This window comes from Aquarana catesbeiana, linkage group LG13 (genome assembly GCF_042186555.1).
Source record: "Aquarana catesbeiana isolate 2022-GZ linkage group LG13, ASM4218655v1, whole genome shotgun sequence".
Lineage (NCBI taxonomy): Eukaryota > Metazoa > Chordata > Amphibia > Anura > Ranidae > Aquarana > Aquarana catesbeiana.
The window spans coordinates 155,370,093-155,387,015 of NC_133336.1; the positions used below are offsets into that span (position 1 = coordinate 155,370,093).

Here is a 16,923-nt window from a genome sequence, read left to right on the forward strand (position 1 = left end):
AATTCTGATCGCGTGTACACAAATCCGACACACAAAGTGCCACGCATGCTCAGAATAAATTAAGAGACGAAAGCTATTGGCTACTGCCCCGTTTATAGTCCCGACGTACGTGTTTTATGTCACCGCGTTCAGAACGATTGGATTTTCTGACAACTTTGTGTGACCATGTGTATGCAAGACAAGTTTGCGCCAACATCCGTCGGAAAAAATCCATGGATTTTGTTATTGGAATGTCCGATCAATGTCCGCCTGTGTGTACAGGGCATGAGAGCGGCAAGGATGTGATATTCCCTTCCACAGGTGGTGGTCTCAGCGGGGAGCATCGATAGTTTTTTGAAACTATTAGCACCTGAACGACCGCAACATACAGGGATATGTAATACTGACATATAATCACACACATAGGTTGGACTGATGTCGTGTTTTTTTTTTTTTTTTTTTTTCCCAACCTCACCTGCCATAGTAGTATATGGAAGGTGAGGTAGGTATATTTTTTTGATATACTATAAAAAAAAGGGGGAACATTTGGTCACAAAACCTTACTATACGGAGACCTACTTTTTTCACATCTTAGATGTCACTTACGGTCTAACGTCCATGACTATCCTTAGGAAGGACAACGTTTTGCAGAAGACGGATTTTTTTTCTTTGTGGTAGCTCTGGAACCGCTTGCATACTCTGCCTCATCATTCAAATCTCTTTGAAATCGGTCTCTGAAAAAGCCACCTTCGGTTAATTTCAAATCCTGTAAACTTGAGTAAAGATTTTGAGTAAAGTGGCTAAGAAAAAAACCTATAACCAATAGGACTCCATAGTCTGTGAAGGAGTCAGCATGCCCTTGCCTAGTCACAATATTAAATGTGCACAGAATGCTATCAACATTCAGATGGACAGCAATGTTTTTATGCTTGGGTCACTACAAATTTTGCGTGCAACAAGGACAGCAATAGACACAAAAATTATGTCCTTCTGGGACAAGGTGCGCACACTTCAGAGAGGCCAGAAAGGATGTGCACTGACCTCAAATTCACATGCATTACTACAAGCGGTAAATAACAATACATACAAAGAGTGCCACATGGTTTGGCTCTGCTGCAGCAAGAGACTGAACAGTACATAACTCAAATGTTTCCATGATTCCAAAAACAGTGACAAGAGCATGCTGCAGTTGGGCAACACTTACCACGTTGATCACGCTGTTTGGGAGTCATGGTAGACCAATTTGGTATCACAAGCTTAGAGATTTCATCCCATAGTTGCTATGTTCTTACTCTGTCACTGTGGTCCTGACAGGTTGAGTCCCACAAGCCTGGCCTTTCATGCACCAGGTTTATTAGTTTTATTAGCTCCTGGGAGACATCTCTGGCCATGGTTCTCCTTGGGGATTTACTTCCAGTGTACTTCCTATTGTCCAACTACTGCCTGGTTCATGGGTTGAGTTCACAGATAAACAAAAAAAAATATTTTCTTCAAAACGGATCCTAACTTATCGGACGGTGACGAACATTGTCCGTTAACGTGAATTAATATCCGCTTTCACGGATCTCGACGTAGCCTGGTACATTAAAAAATAAAATGGATAAAATCGGAAGCAGAGGTTAACGAATGGTCATCAGTTTGCCCATAGGAATGGATTGTCTTCCATGGATGTATGGAAGAAAAATGGATAGACCGGTCTGCTCGTGTGAGGGGCCATAGGGTTGAGTAGGGTAGAGGGTTTTTTTTTTTTTTTTCTTCTTCCTGGCCTTTTCTTTTGGCAGAATTGCATAATGTAACTTGTGCCAATTTGAACCTCCCCCAGATTAATCCCCAAGTCCTAACCATGATATTGGAAGATTTGGAGAACACTTGGCTTTGGTATGAAAGGATCAAATGCCCAATTAAGTGAATGCAAGTTTTTAGCAATAGAAAACCTGTGCTAATTTTTGCCCTCATTAACCCAACTTAACCTTATTTTCATTTATACCCAGCGGATTTTTTATTTTTTATTTTTTTGCATTGTAGCATGCAAAGGGGCATAAAGATATCTCCTAAAGTAAACCGCTTGCGTTTACTTTGTGCTTTACCATTCCGCTATGAATAAAAGGACATATAATGTCAATTGGCAGACGTTGATTATATTTTGGGGTAAAATGTATATGGGGATTTGCAGATGACTTGATTGTTGCTTGGGGAAAGTTTACCATTTTTCAGTTTTCAATGCAATGTTTTTTTTCTTTCCAATAAAACCCAATGAATAAATAAATTTTTTTATGTGTGTGTGTGTATATATATTTATAATGTGTATGTGTGTGTGTGTGTGTGTGTATATATACATATATATTTATAATTAGTGTGTGTATGTATGTATAAGCCGAGTTTTTCAGCACTTTTTTTTGTGCTGAAAATGCCCCCCTCGGCTTATACTCGAGTCGAGCACGTTTCTGTAGCAGAGAATGACATTTTCCAAACTGACTTTGGGGCCCCGTATCACTTGGTGCTAGTAACCCCAAATTTGGTGTGCAAACCAAGCGGAACTAGCACTATAACCAAAGCTGGGGTTCCTAAAACCAAGTGGCCCCAAGATACGGGGCCCCAAAGTCGGTTCGGAAAATGTCATTCTCTGCTGCAGAAAAGTGCTTGACATTTTCTGAGTGCTAGTTCCACTGGTTTTGCACACCAAATTTGGGGTTCCTAGCACCAAGTGGGCCCCAAAGTCGGTCAACTGTGTCCATCTGCAGCAATGTCATTTCGGGACCCTTTGGGTCCAGAGACCCCAAATTTTGGCTGCAGCTAGGGGGTATCTAGGAACCCTTAACTACCGAGTTTGAAGTTTGGGGGACCTATGGCTGCAAATGGGCACAGTGAGGCTGCAAATGGGCATTGTTGACCCTCTTTTCCACTTACAGTAGCTGCGCATTTCTCTCCCAATGCCTGTCTTCTAACTGTTCCGAAGCAGCCTGTGGTGTCCCCCCTCTGGCATGATATTGGCAGCCTGGACGATCATTCCTTGCTTCCAAAAATGTTGTTTTCCCTAGCAAGTACTGCTGTGCAACCTGCCATTGGTGTAATGTCAAAATGTCAAACCTTAGGGGAACGGAATAAAATAATGTGAAAGGATTCAACTACTTTCCGTACTGATCCTGTATTTGTTGAGTGCTTAGTGCTTATGCCCACACCCCTACACTATTGCATAGACCTAATAATCTTGTCCTTCTTTTCCAAATGGGTTTTGTATCTGGGTGTGAAATCAGGCTGAAATGTTGGTCTCCGAAACATCAATCTTAAAAAGCTCTGGTTACACATGCCTCTTGATGGTGAGTCTCTGGACAACGTTCATAAAGGATGTCATCAGGGTTTAAAGTACTCATTTGCTCCAGCAAAAAAGCCTAAGCCACAAACTGGAATGACTCCTTCCCCTTGGGACCAAAAGTTTTTCGTTACACCCGTGTTTCAACCTCCAAGGCCAGACACAAGCTAGAGGCCCAGTTCAATCACAAGCCCTGGGCCTCTAGATCACCCAAATATTTTGAAAAGTCCTCTTCAGTGTAGTGTTCAACTACCTCCAGGTTCATGTTGTCCAACCTACCTGTGTCCCCACATAGACTTGCCTGGGAGTTATTGCCATTGTTCCAATGGCAGAAAGGTTTCAGAGATTTTACTCCAACCTTTTCAACAAAATTGGGGACCTAGTCCATCTTGGATCTTAAGGCTTTTAATTTCCTTTTAATTAAAGTTCCAAAAATGTTGTATGGACTTCACAATGTCTTTCATAGTCTCCCTTCTTCAGGGAGACTTTCTAACGTCTGGACATCCAGGATGATTACTTGCATGTTACCATCTTTTCTAGTACATCAACGCCACCTTTTTGCTGTGGGAACACAGACCAGTTTATAGCCCTTCCATTTGGTCTTCTGCATTGTGAGATACACAGATGACTCCTGTTGAATGAACAGTCAGCACAAATACTGACACAATGTGATCTAGACAACCCAGACCTTAAAAAGATTCCATGGGATCCTGAACCTTTAGACGTTGACACTGCAATTGATGTACAGCTTGGAGTGAAGAGAATCTTCTGGGCCTTATTGTAACCTTACTTTTGAGGTAGTTTCATTTGCTCGATTCGCTTTTGTTTAATTCTTTGACAAACCAACTTGCCTGACACCGAAGACCAGAATAATCTCCGGCCTTGTGACTCAGGAATCAATCATCCTTGACGTGGGAAAATCCTTCAACCACTGTCTTGGAATATCCTCTCGATTGATGCTAGCCTGAAAGGCTAGCATCAAAGTCCTAGACTAGACACCTTGCTGGTTCAGGGGACTTCGTTGGCAGAGGAATTTTTACTCTCCTAATCAACATTCTGGAGCTCAAAGTGATTTAGTTGTCCCTGCAAAGTTATTCACAGAGTTTAAAAGGTAATACAATTAGGATCCAGACCGACAAAGCCACTAGAGTGGTGTACATTAACCACCAGAGAGGAACTAGATTTCTGGCCACTGCAAGAAATGGAATTCTAGCTTGGGCAGAACTAATTGTTCCAGCCTTGTCCTCCCATTTTACATTCCAAATGTAGAGAATTGTCTGGCAGACTACCTCAGCCTGGATCCTAAGGATTGATCCATACCAACAGGCTCTGCCCTGCAGAATCCACCATTTGAATTCATTAGGGAAATCCCCTTAGATGATCTCTCCCGCAAAGTAGCCTTTTTGGTTGTCGTTGTTTCTCTGAGCTATTGCCCCTGTCTTGCGGGGAGCCATTTCTCAGCCTTCACAAAAACAAGACAGTCCTCAAGGCCTGCCTTCCTTCTGTGGTATCCACCTCAGTGAAGACATGTACTTCCTTCTTTGTTCCCTACTTTGAAGCAGCAAAAAAAATTGCTCTTCACTGCCTGGGTGTCATCTGAGCCATCAGCGCCTACCTCAAAGCTATCGTTTCTATTTGAGAAACTGACTTCACTTGTCTCCCTGGTCAGGGACATCCAACTTCAAAAGAAACCAACCCTAGATGGATAAGACAGCTCATCTCAAGAGCTTATGCTGTAAGGAAAAGCTCACCCAGCAACTACACGCTCATTCCAGCAGATCAGTGGGAGTCTCCTGGCGTGTAGACATAAAGCCTCTGTTGCCAAGCTTTGTAAGGCTACCGTCCGGTCTTCTGTTCCTAAATTGTTTTTTAAAGTTCTACCAGGTGAATGTCAAATCAACTGCGGATGCAGCTTTCAGTCGCAAAATTCTTGCAGCTGCACTCTGAAAGAGTGTCTGTTGTTGGGTCTGTTGGCAAAGTTTCTGTTTGCCAAATTGCCCACCCTTCTCATTCAGTCTATGAATGTGTCCTGTACAATTAAGATAAAATGAATGTTGATTTGCTTGTTAATTCCATAGCTTGGAGTATAGGACACCCTCCCTTCCAGTCTTTTTATTCTGCATTGTTTGCTTCAAAACTGAGGACTCAAAGTGAGGTGGGATTCTAAAAGGATTCCCTGGGGATGTGTCCGCAAAAGTTTTGGCAGTGTCCAATTACTTGAAAAATACCAACCTATAACCCTGAGTCTTTTGAATGTCTGGGCTGTGTTTTGTGCAACACTCAAAGATGTGGAATATACAGTTAGGTTAAAGTAGTTGTAAACCCATTACAACCACTTTAACCTACAGGTAAGCCTAGATTAAGGCTTACCGGTAGGTGCAAGAAATATCTCCCAAACCTAAAAGGTTTAGGAGATATTTGCAGAAGTAGCAGCATCAATGTCTACGGCATATGCGCCGTAGACATCAGGCGCACTGAGCGTGCCTTTTCTAACGGCGATCATGCCGTTAGTGCACCAGTGCGCATGCGCGGGAGTGACGTCATCGCTGCTCCGGCCAGTCACAGCCTCGGAGCAGCGATACCCGGAAGACACGCCAAGTCAACATGTCAGCGTCGGAGGAAGTGAACGAGGGTCGCTTCGGGGGCTTCAATCTCAGGTAAGTAATTCATAATGCGCTAGTATGCTATGCATACTAGCGCATTATGCCTTTGTCCTGCAGGGTGTTTATTTTTTTTAAAGAGAGGGTTTACTTCCTCTTTAAAATTCCTGCCCCCCCTTCCTTCCTTCTTTCCTTCCTTCCTTCCTTCCTTCCTTCCTTCCTTCCTTCCTTCCTTTTTTTTTTTTTCCTCTTCTTCTTCTCTTAGCTTTAAAAATCAGTTTGTAGTTCATTAAGGGACACCAGTTCCCACCCTCTGTTAGCACGCCTAATATTGTTTTTCTGCAAAAGTGAAGTATGATGCTAGTGGAAAGTGTTAGACCTGGCTATTCAATGGTTTTGTTTTTGTTTTTTTTTGGTTTTTTTGTTTTGTTTTTTGTTTGCCAGTGTCCTGTCCCTCCCTGAAGACAGCAGTATAACCCAGTTGTCTTAGAATAACTGGATCCTGTGTCCCTTAATGGACTACAAGAATCGGATTTTGAGGCAAGTACAAAATCCTGTTATGCCTGTGTTTCCTTGCAAGTAGTGTCCTGTTGCAACAGTGGATGCTTTCTATTGATCAGGCTGCATTTCTTACACTCAATGACAACTTGAGAGCTGGGATTTTTTAATTCTTTCATTGAAAGCATGAACAAAGATGAATTGCATATTCGCAAAGCATGTGTAATGTGAATTAGTGCAGGTAAAATTTGTCATTAAAACACATTCACTAAAGTACGTGCAAGAAAAACTAAGCTTTCATCCTGCTGTGTTTAGTAGATTTATTATTCGACCGTGAATACGACGAAGGGCATTACTGAAATACAATGCCAATTCCAAAAAAGTTGGATTGCTGTGTAAAATCTACATAAAAACAGATTGCAAGGAAAAAAAGCTGGCAAAGGATATCCCCAAATGCCAAAAAAGTTCAGACAAGGCAATGTTTGTTTACAGAGTGTTAAAAGAAGAGAGGATGCTACACCATGGTAAACATCTGGGAACTGAGGTCAGTCGCTGGAGTTGTGAGGAGAAGAATGTTGTCCCATTCTTTTCTGAGCATATTCTGCTCTGAAATCTAGATATATCTTTCAGCGCTGATAGTGCCTTTCCAGATGTGCAAGCTGCCCATTCCATATGCACTAATGTACCCCCATAAACTGAGTGCTGACAACCAGCCAAAAGGTCACTCTCCTCTTTTTAGCTTGGAGTTTATCTGAAACTTTTGATATTGTGTACTGTAGATGATATATTTAAACTCTTTGCAATTTTACATTGAGGAACACTCCTCAATTCATGCTGAGTAATTTTTAGACCGTTTCACAAACTGGTGGACCTCTGCCCATCTTTACATAGTGACACCCTAAATATGCCCTTTTTTTTTATATCCAGCCATGTTACTGACTTTGCCAATTAACCCAATTGTTACAAAATGCTGTTCTAGCTCTTCCTTGTTAGTACCAGCCTTTTGTTGCCTTGTCCCAACTTTTTTGAGACATGTTTCTGCTGTTCATTTCAAAATTTACCTATAATAATAATATTATTATTATTATTATTATTTCTTAAAATTATACATTCCCTCTTTAAACATTTTGATGTGTTGTCTGTTTTCTATTATGAGTAAAATTTGGGTTTATGAGATTTGTAAATCAATCATTGCATTCTGTTTTTATGTAGCTTTTACAGTGTCCCAGCTTTTTTGGAATTGGGGTTGTAGCTGTTCACTGTGATTCTATATGAAGCTAGAATCAAAGGGGTGAGGTCTGGACCTCAAACTAGCAGTAAGAAATTTAAAGAGTGCAATGTTCCAAAGTACTGTTTTTTTACTGACATAGTAGGGGGTGTTTTGAACAGACCTCCAGCAGAGGTGATGGTAGAGGTTGGGAGTGAGTTAAACCTGCTTGAAATAAACATAGGCCTAAAACCACTTGGTAATTTTTTGCTGTCAGTTTCAATGTTTCCATGGTGCATTGCCCTTACTGTTTATATTCATATTTTACACTTTGCGTTAAATCCAGTGAGGTGCATGACATCGCTTGGGCTTAGCTCTATTATTTATATCTGACAGCTGTATAGTACTCCTGGAAGACTATAGCTGTATTTCCAAGAGCATGACACTGATCATTCTGAGCTATGCATCTTGAACAGGAGAGTCGCCGCAACTGTTTTGCCTACCCCTCCCCCTGCCCATTCACAGAAGCCTTGGTATTATGTAAATACAGTAATAAAATACCAAGGATTCTGTGAATGGGCAGCAGAGGGGAGGGGCAGGTGTGTGTGTGTGTGTGTGTGTGTGTGTGTGTGTGTGTGTGTGTGTGTGTGTGTGTGTGTGTGTGTGTGTGTGTGTTTCTGTCCTCCTCAGATCCTGGAGTGTCTCTCAGGAAGAGCAATAGACCTGTCCAATGTAAATAATAGAGATAAGCCCAGGAGATGTCATGCAGCTCTTTGGACTTTTATAGTGTGCCTTTTTACTTTTTACAAATTGGCTACGTTTTCTGGAATTCAGCTTTAAAGGGCTGGTCTGAGGACATTTGTACAACAATGACCACAATGGTGATGTGTACTTAACCACTTGCCCACCGCACTATAGTTTGTATACGGCTACAGTACGTCTCTACAGTTCTGGGAGGGCATCCTTGGATGTCATCCTGAGAACATGCTTCCCGCGTGGCCCCTGGGGCACACATTGGGTAGTGTCTGTGATCGCTGTGCTCTTGGACACAGCAGATCACTGGTCGGGGTAAAGTGCCAATCATAGCTGCCCTTTACCATGTGATCAGCTGTGTCTAGTCACAGCTAGTTACATGTAAACAGATTTGCCGGATTGGCTCTCCTTTCATCACACAGAGGCATTATTTACACTGATCATCAGTGCCACCTTATCAGTACCTCCTCATCAGAGCAACCTCATCAGAGCAACCTCATCAGTGAAGGAGAAAAATTATTTATTTAGAAATTTTTTTTTTTTTTTTTTAAGAGAACAAATCTTTTCGGAATAAAAAAACTTTTCTTTTCTTCCTTACCATGTTTTCCTGAGCTATGAAGGAATATTGGGAGTATGGGTCCCACCCCAAACTCGCCATAGAAAAGGGGCAAATGGACTATCGCGGTACATATAGAGGGAGTGTACATAAGTATTATAAAACGTTGATAAAAATATACAAATTTTATTAGTACAAAATGACATGAACAACAGTTTCCACTAAAAAAGGGGCAGATGACATGGTGTTGCAATATTTCTACTAGTTTCGCGGTTTTAACGCTTCATCAGGAAATATGTCTGTAAAAAAAGTAATAAAATACAATGATATGGAGATAAATCAAACAAAATTTGCAAAAAGAAAAAGGGGAAAAAATTGAACAGATAATAGCATACGTGGAACATCTTACCCATGCCTAGGTTAGAGCACAGTGTAAAGCGACCCGGAGAAATCTCCCACGGCGATTGGGAAGGGGGTGTTCGCAATGCCAACTAGTGTAGCATCTAGGTAAAAACATTGTGGAGGATTGATAATGTTTAGGCAAGTGCCCAAAGTCATAAGCAAGTATTTGTGTGGAGGGGTGATAACATATACCACAGTGAAGGGTTAAGTAGAGTGAACCATAAAACGCTAAAAAAGAAAGAAGTGAGAGGGAAGGATGGATGAAAAAACAAACAAGGAAAAAAGAAATAAGGAAAAGGGAAACCGAGAAAAAGAAGGAAGGGGGGGTTGTGGTTGGGGAGAAGGCTGCTGTCAGCAGCGTGACAAAGTAAGCACCAATAAATGTATGGTGGGAATAGAATATATAGAAGTTGTGTGAAAGCTAAAGCATGTAAAGTGCCACAATGACAAGGGAAATATTTACCTAAATCAGGGATATGCAATTAGCGGACCTCCAGCTGTTGCAGAACTACAAGTCCCATCAGGCATAGCAAGATTCCGACAGCCACAAGCATGACACGCAGAGACAGGGACATGATGGGACTTGTAGTTTTGCAACAGCTGGAGGTCCGCTAATTGCCTATCCCTGACCTAAATAGTAAAGGCGTTATTATGGGAAACCCGGGGAGGTATACCCTCTTAGATGTAGTTGTGTATATATCAGAGGATGGAATAAGCCAAGGCCTGATTCAGTAAAGTATGCGGCTTTAGAAACAAGAACTGGTATCTATCTATCTGAGGTAATGATAAAAACAGCAATAGCCATTAGTATATTGATAATATAGACTGCCAACTTCCACAAGGAAGTGCAGCTCAATAAACTAACATTTGCAAAGATAAAGACAGTAAAACTTACTGAGGGATAGTAATCCAAGGCACCTCCGGGTCAAGCACTGGCCTGTGTGCACAGTGGAACAAGCCTGCTATATATGCCTCCTTCGACCCACGCTGCCATTCGGCGCCGACATCGGCGTCCAATGGCATCACTGGGTCAAGGGTCCCGCAGGACGTGCGCATGGCAATCGCGTGCCTACGCACTGGCCTCACAGCCAGTGGAAAGAGCGATGCGCACAGGTTGTGTACGCAGCTCAAGGCCACTGGACAGAGCCCAGGCAGGTTGCGCGCACATCTGCACATGGGTTTAAGGGTCATAAACAACGACCCCGGCTGAGGCAAGTGCAAGCAGTCAGAGGAAACCATCTCACTGCCAGGGAACCTACCAATCGCCGTAGAGGTAGCCCAGGAAGCCAACACCAATGCACTCCACCAAAGCAATGGAAAAGGAAATTCCAGTACAGTAAAACAATTTAATTACAATACAGAAAACAAAATCAACATATAGATAGAACTATATAATGAAAAGTACAAATTTAGATAAAACATTATATCATATAAAACAAATAGCGAAGGATTGAAAATCCACAATATTCTAGGTCCATATAGATGCACAAGCATGTATGTGATACATATAGGTTTTTTTACCCTGCAACCAAAGATGGAAATAAAAAATGTAAGTTATTCCTGCGCTACCTAGGGAAAAAAGGTGTATATATGGACGGCTGCGGACACCAAATGGGATCAAACAAAGCCCATGGGCGGTAAAAATATATAAAAAGTGGGTGCTGCGCTGACCTAATAAAATGGGGTATAATATCCTTTAACAGTGTAAACGTAATACAAAAAACTGAGAAATCATATAATGCCAATGTGCACGATGTGTAACCTGTAGGGCACTCTTTCGTGTTAAAATCCTCAATATGTGTCCAATATAGCAATACTAAGCATACAGGGAATAGGCATCATCAATCCTCATGCATGCGTAGCAGCTTGTGTAAAAACTTAAAGTGCTATTGTGCTGATGTGGAAAGCAAAAAATAGTAGATTAAAATATTCTATAACTATATGCCTGTGCAAACAAATACTGTGAACATACAGGGATCAAAAACAATTCCTTTTGCATAAAATAACCAAATGACAAATAAAATGTGCAATATAGTGCAAATTGTGCAAAAACCAGCATAGTTTTGAAATTAGTACAAAGAACGCAAAAAATGCAAGATGAGTATGTGGCGTATATATTGGTCACTTCCCAGACCCTCTCGCCCTTATCACATAAATCCCGAATATGTCCTTGCATACATCAACCGTGTGTCACAGTAACAACATAAGGGTAGACCCTAAAGTGATTGGCTTCTTTAAGGTTCAATGTGTAACATCACAGCCAGTGGGGTGCCGAAAGAGAGTGTGTCCGTCCTCTTCGTGCAAAAAACACACACAAGTGAAAGGTGGTCCCTTACCTTAAGGCAATGGGACAATTGCATAAGAGTAATGCTGCAGGAGGTAGTCTCTCTTTGGGATCCCTGGACCGGAGCAGATGGTCCCTGTGCTTAGATTCCTCAGGGGATCTGAAGAAGTCACGTGACCCGGTGACGTCACGCGTAGGGACGGGATAGGCACTGATACAAACAGAATTTGACGAGCTCGCCGCTCGTAGGAGATGTATATATTGTGCAGTTACTTCATGTGAGTACATGCATTTTTAACTCTAATAAAAGCTGATGTGTTTGGAAATACTACACTATTTGGTACTCCTCTGTTCTTCTATATGTGGACTCTGCTGGTACTGAGGAATCTAAGCACAGGGACCATCTGCTCCGGTCCAGGGATCCCAAAGAGAGACTACCCCCTGCAGCATTACTCTTATGCAATTGTCCCATTGCCTTAAGGTAAGGGACCACCTTTCACTTGTTTGTGTTTTTTGCACGAAGAGGACAGACACACTCTCTCTCTTTCGGCACCCCACTGGCTGTGATGTTACACATTGAACCTTAAAGAAGCCAATCACTTTAGGGTCTACCCTTATGTTGTTACTGTGACACACGGTTGATGAGTGCAAGGACATATTCGGGATTTATGTGATAAGGGCGAGAGGGTCTGGGAAGTGACCAATATACACGCCACATATTCACTTTGCACTTTTTTTGCGTTGTTTGCACCGATTGTAATATTTGCTGGATTTTGCAGATAATTTATCTATTTGCACTTTATTAAATATTATATATGTGACACACGTCTGGTGTGTATAAAGATATATCTATGAGATGGGGGTGATAGGGTCTGGGAAGTGACCAACATACTCACATACACATACTCATCTTGCATTTTTTGTGTTCTTTGCACTAATTTCTAAACTATGCTGGTTTTTGCACAATTTGCTTATTTGCACTATATTGTACATTTTATTTGTCATTTTGGTTATTTTATGCAAAAGGAATTGTTTTTGATCCCTGTATGTTCACAGTATTTGTTTGCACAGGCATATAGTTATAGAATATTTTAATTTACTATTTTTTGCTTTCCACATCAGCACAATAGCACTTTAAAGCGGGGGTCCACCTATCTATCTTTTTTTTTTTTTTTTTTTTGTTCATTCACAAACTTTTCTTCTCAGCATTACATACTCGCATATTGTGTGTAATATGTCCGCCTGTGTCAGATTTCTCCGGAAAAAATAACTTATATTATTCACTGCAGGCGGTTTCCATCTTCATTGTGGGCATTTGAAGCCCACAAGCATTTATTTCCTGGATGTGGTGAATGCTGTGCTCCCAGCATTCACTGCTCGTTCCGGCACATGCTCAGTGGCATCCTGGGAAGCCTGAGACTAGCTCCCAGGAGTCTGGGAGAGGCTAGAAACACGCCTACTCCCACGGGAGGAGAACCAGGAAGTGCAAAGAAGAATAGAAAAATAAAAGGTAATTATGGCGATTTAAATTTTTTTTAAACGGCATGTCAGCATCTAGGCAAGGAAGAGAATACATACAGATATTGTTCAAAATTTGGGTGGAACCCCGCTTTAAGTTTTTACACAAGCTGCTACGCATGCATGAGGATTGATGATGCCTATTCCCTGTATGCTTAGTATTGCTATATTGGACACATATTGATGATTTTAACACGAAAGAGTGCCCTACAGGTTACACATCGTGCACATTGGCATTATATGATTTCTCAGTTTTTTGTATTAAGTTTACACTGTTAAAGGGTATTATACCCCATTTTATTAGGTCAGCGCAGCACCCACTTTTTATATACAAAGATGGAAATAAATACATGGGCAATTAGATACAGTTAAATTCAATATTGAGGGCTGGCAAGGAGTCAATTGACCACAGATGGCAACAAGGGACATCAGACCAGAGAGGTAAGTCACCAGATGCTTTAAAGAAAAGACTTAAAAGAATTGACTTCGTTCAAGCCCGGGGGGACGGTGGCATTTAACCTTTCGATCCAGAGGGCTTCTCTTTGTAATAAAATTTTGTCACGGTCTCCACCCCTGACATCAGGGGGTACCACTTCAAATGCAAGGAGTCCGACCGCTTTGGGGTCATATTTGTGAAACAAGCCAATGTGGCATCCGACAGTGGTAAGTTTGCCATTAGTTGAGTAATACACATGTTCACCAACTCTCTGTCTGAACTCCCTGATAGTTTTACCGACATAAAACGCTTTACAGGTACAAAGCATAAGGTAAATGATACCAGTAGTGTCACATTGGGCCAACAAATGAGGGGTAAAAATCTCTCCATTAGAAAGCTGAAAGGAAGTGCATGATAATATCCAAGGGCATAATGAACATTGACCACATGAAAATGTGCCAAAAGTTATGCTGATTAAGTATATGTAAACCTAGTCACTAAAGTGTCATATAAACTTTAACATGTTACTGTAATTTTTAATACTTTTAAATTGCAACTTGCATTAAAACAGTTAATGGTAATTATTTTTTTTTTTTCCACATAAAGTTTTATTAAGAATTTTCATAAGCATTACAGATAGTATAACACATAATCCTGTTACAAAGAAATAATCCAACAAGAAAGAGGCATAGGGTTCAAACTTGAGAAAGTATGCATCTGCAAGTGCTGTCTCTAAATTGATTGTTAAATCACCCACATTGAGACCCCTGTGGCGATGAGATGTGTACTGCAAGCTAGTTTTGGTTTACGTTGGAATGAGAAACTTCTTAGAGAAGTAACCAGTAATGTATCAATAGGTATTATAAGACAGGCAGGAGATAGGACATGTGTCCGGCTTTCGATTCCTCAGCTGTTTAGTAAAGCACAATAGGAGATAAGAATAAGGGAGAAGAAGAAAAGAGAAGAGAGGAAAGGGAGGGGAATAAAGAAGAGAGGGATGAGGAAGTGAAGGGATACGGGCGGGGGGGGGGGATGGGGTAGCACTGTAAGTGAAGTATGCGAGGAGGGGGTGGGGATTCCACCAACTACCCTCCTTTGCATGCTCTAGATAACGTGAAGCCTACTGGGCTTATTAAGGATTATCCCGGCACAAGTCTTAATATTTCTGTGACTTTCGGTATTAGAGCCATGGTGCCCATACTATCAAAGTGTGTTATTCTGTCTTGTGCAATGCAGATCAACTCCTCCATTGCTGCTATCCGATTGATCCGTGCCGCCCATTCCTTTATGGAGGGGGGCGACTTGGATCTCCAGTGCACTGGAAGACATAGCCTCGCAGCATTAATTGTGTACATAGCTATTGACCTAAAGTATTTTTTACGAGAGATTTTGGAGATGTGAAGGAGGTATTGTGCTGGCGAAAACTCCAACGGGAGCGAGGATATCTCTGTTGCAACTCCGTGGACTCTACGCCAGTATGGCTGAATCAGTGGGCATGTCCACCAAATATGGATGAACGTGCCTAGGCCCTGTTCACATCTCCAGCACTGGTCTGAGACCGTTGGGATGAATTTATGTAACATTTCCGATGTTCTATACCACCTTGTTTTGACTTTATAACCGTTCTCCTGGGTATGTACGTTCAGAGAGCCCTTGTGGATATATAAATGTACTCTGTCCCAGGTATTGTCATCAATCACCATGCCCAGCTCGTTCTCCCAGTAAGTATGCTCCGACTTCAGGGATGTATAAGGTTCCCCAAACATTGTAGCATAAAGCCCCGAAATCAGATGGCTCTGGGGAGAGGAGCTAGAGCATGATTCCAGGAAGGTAGGATTTTTCGCAGAGTTATATCTATTTGAGGGGCTGTCTAAAAAGTAATTTAATTGAATATAAGCCCAAAAGGGGAAAAACTTTGTGTTTGTTTGAGAATGATGCTAGTTCTCTTTGTCGGAGGAACCTTCCTCTGGAAAAGAAGTGTTTAGCCTGCATTTGCGCATAAGGCCACTCTGCTGCTAGAAAGGTCCCCTCCATGCCCGGGGGGGGGAAGTCTGGATTACTTCTGATTGGTGTGATCGCACAGTGCAAGTTTGAAAGTGAGGTTAATGGTAATTTTACATGCTGTAGTATCCCGTTGTGTCCTGAGGAGAAGTTTGAACAGCTAAATACTGGACTCTGATGACCATACCACAGAGGGATTACACTAAGCAATTCTTTGCTGTTCCCTTGGTTGAAACCGTATATACTGTGTTTTTGGTGAATTGCCAATTCTTCTGTTGGGCACATATGAAGAGGTTTCAACGGCTAAGATTCTTGAAACACTTATGAACTGTCCACTATTATTTGGACTTTTGAATTGGTTCCTGGAGGGCTGCAATTTTTTTTTTGGTATTTTTAAAGGTTCTGGGAGAATTGTGTATTTACTTTGCAAAAAAAAAGTAAACCGCTTATGTTTCTGTCTTGATTTTGGGTGTTGGGCTGACTTCATTTGTAATTTTGCAATAAAACCATACCTGGTAATCTGCAATGAAGGCCCCTGTTTAGTCACTTCCTGTTTATAGGGTGACAATGCATTGTCCCTGTCTCTAGTCGTCGTTCTATATCATGACTTTGTGAAATGAGCTGCTGATGTAGATGACATGTGGTGCAAAAATCTATTGCACTAGCATTCTTGTGACCTTTAGGAAAGCTGCTCTAAAGTTTGCCATACATTATATAATTTCCTTGTACAATTTTCTGTTAGATTTACTAAAACTATATAATATGACGTCAAACCTAAATACTTTCAATTTGTACGCAACCAGATAGGCCTCTGCACTACATAGCTTAAGGTATATTTAACCTCTCCTGGCGGTATAATTATTTCAGATTTTTGATGCTGAAAGCGGTACAATCGTTTTGCACAGAAATTTGGCGTTTTATATTATAGGCCTGTAATTCTTAGGAATATTTCACTTAAATCTGTCCAAACAAGAGTCTAGTAGACAAATGATAAAGTTTGAAAACAGAAATAAAAAATTATAATGTAATTAACTATAAATAATTATAACAAATAATATAATAATAATAATTAATCAATAATGTAAATAAATCAAAAACACTGACATTTGCTCAGTTGCAGAATTGTCGCTTTCGTTACTTTTAGTGTTTGACTGATTTCCCCACAAATCACTATCACTCAATTCTGCAAGTGATTCTAATTTATTATCGCTGTTTTCTAGCTGGTCTAAAACCACTTTTGATGTAAAGGGACAGTTTTGGTTGCTATGGACAATCTCCAGTTTCCAGGCAGAAAGAACAGTTTTTATAATATAAAACTGCATGCAGGACACTGGAAAGACCACTAGGGACAAAGGGGATGTGTAATTATTTGATACAGT

The 16,923-nt window shown here is 41.1% G+C and overlaps 1 protein-coding gene across 6 annotated transcripts in view; it reads left to right on the top strand.

Annotated features, from left to right (window-relative positions):
• MTA1 (metastasis associated 1) overlaps positions 1 to 16,923 on the top strand; it is a 611,607-nt gene that overhangs the window by 32,696 nt on the left and 561,988 nt on the right. The gene's annotated exons all lie outside the window — the stretch shown is intronic.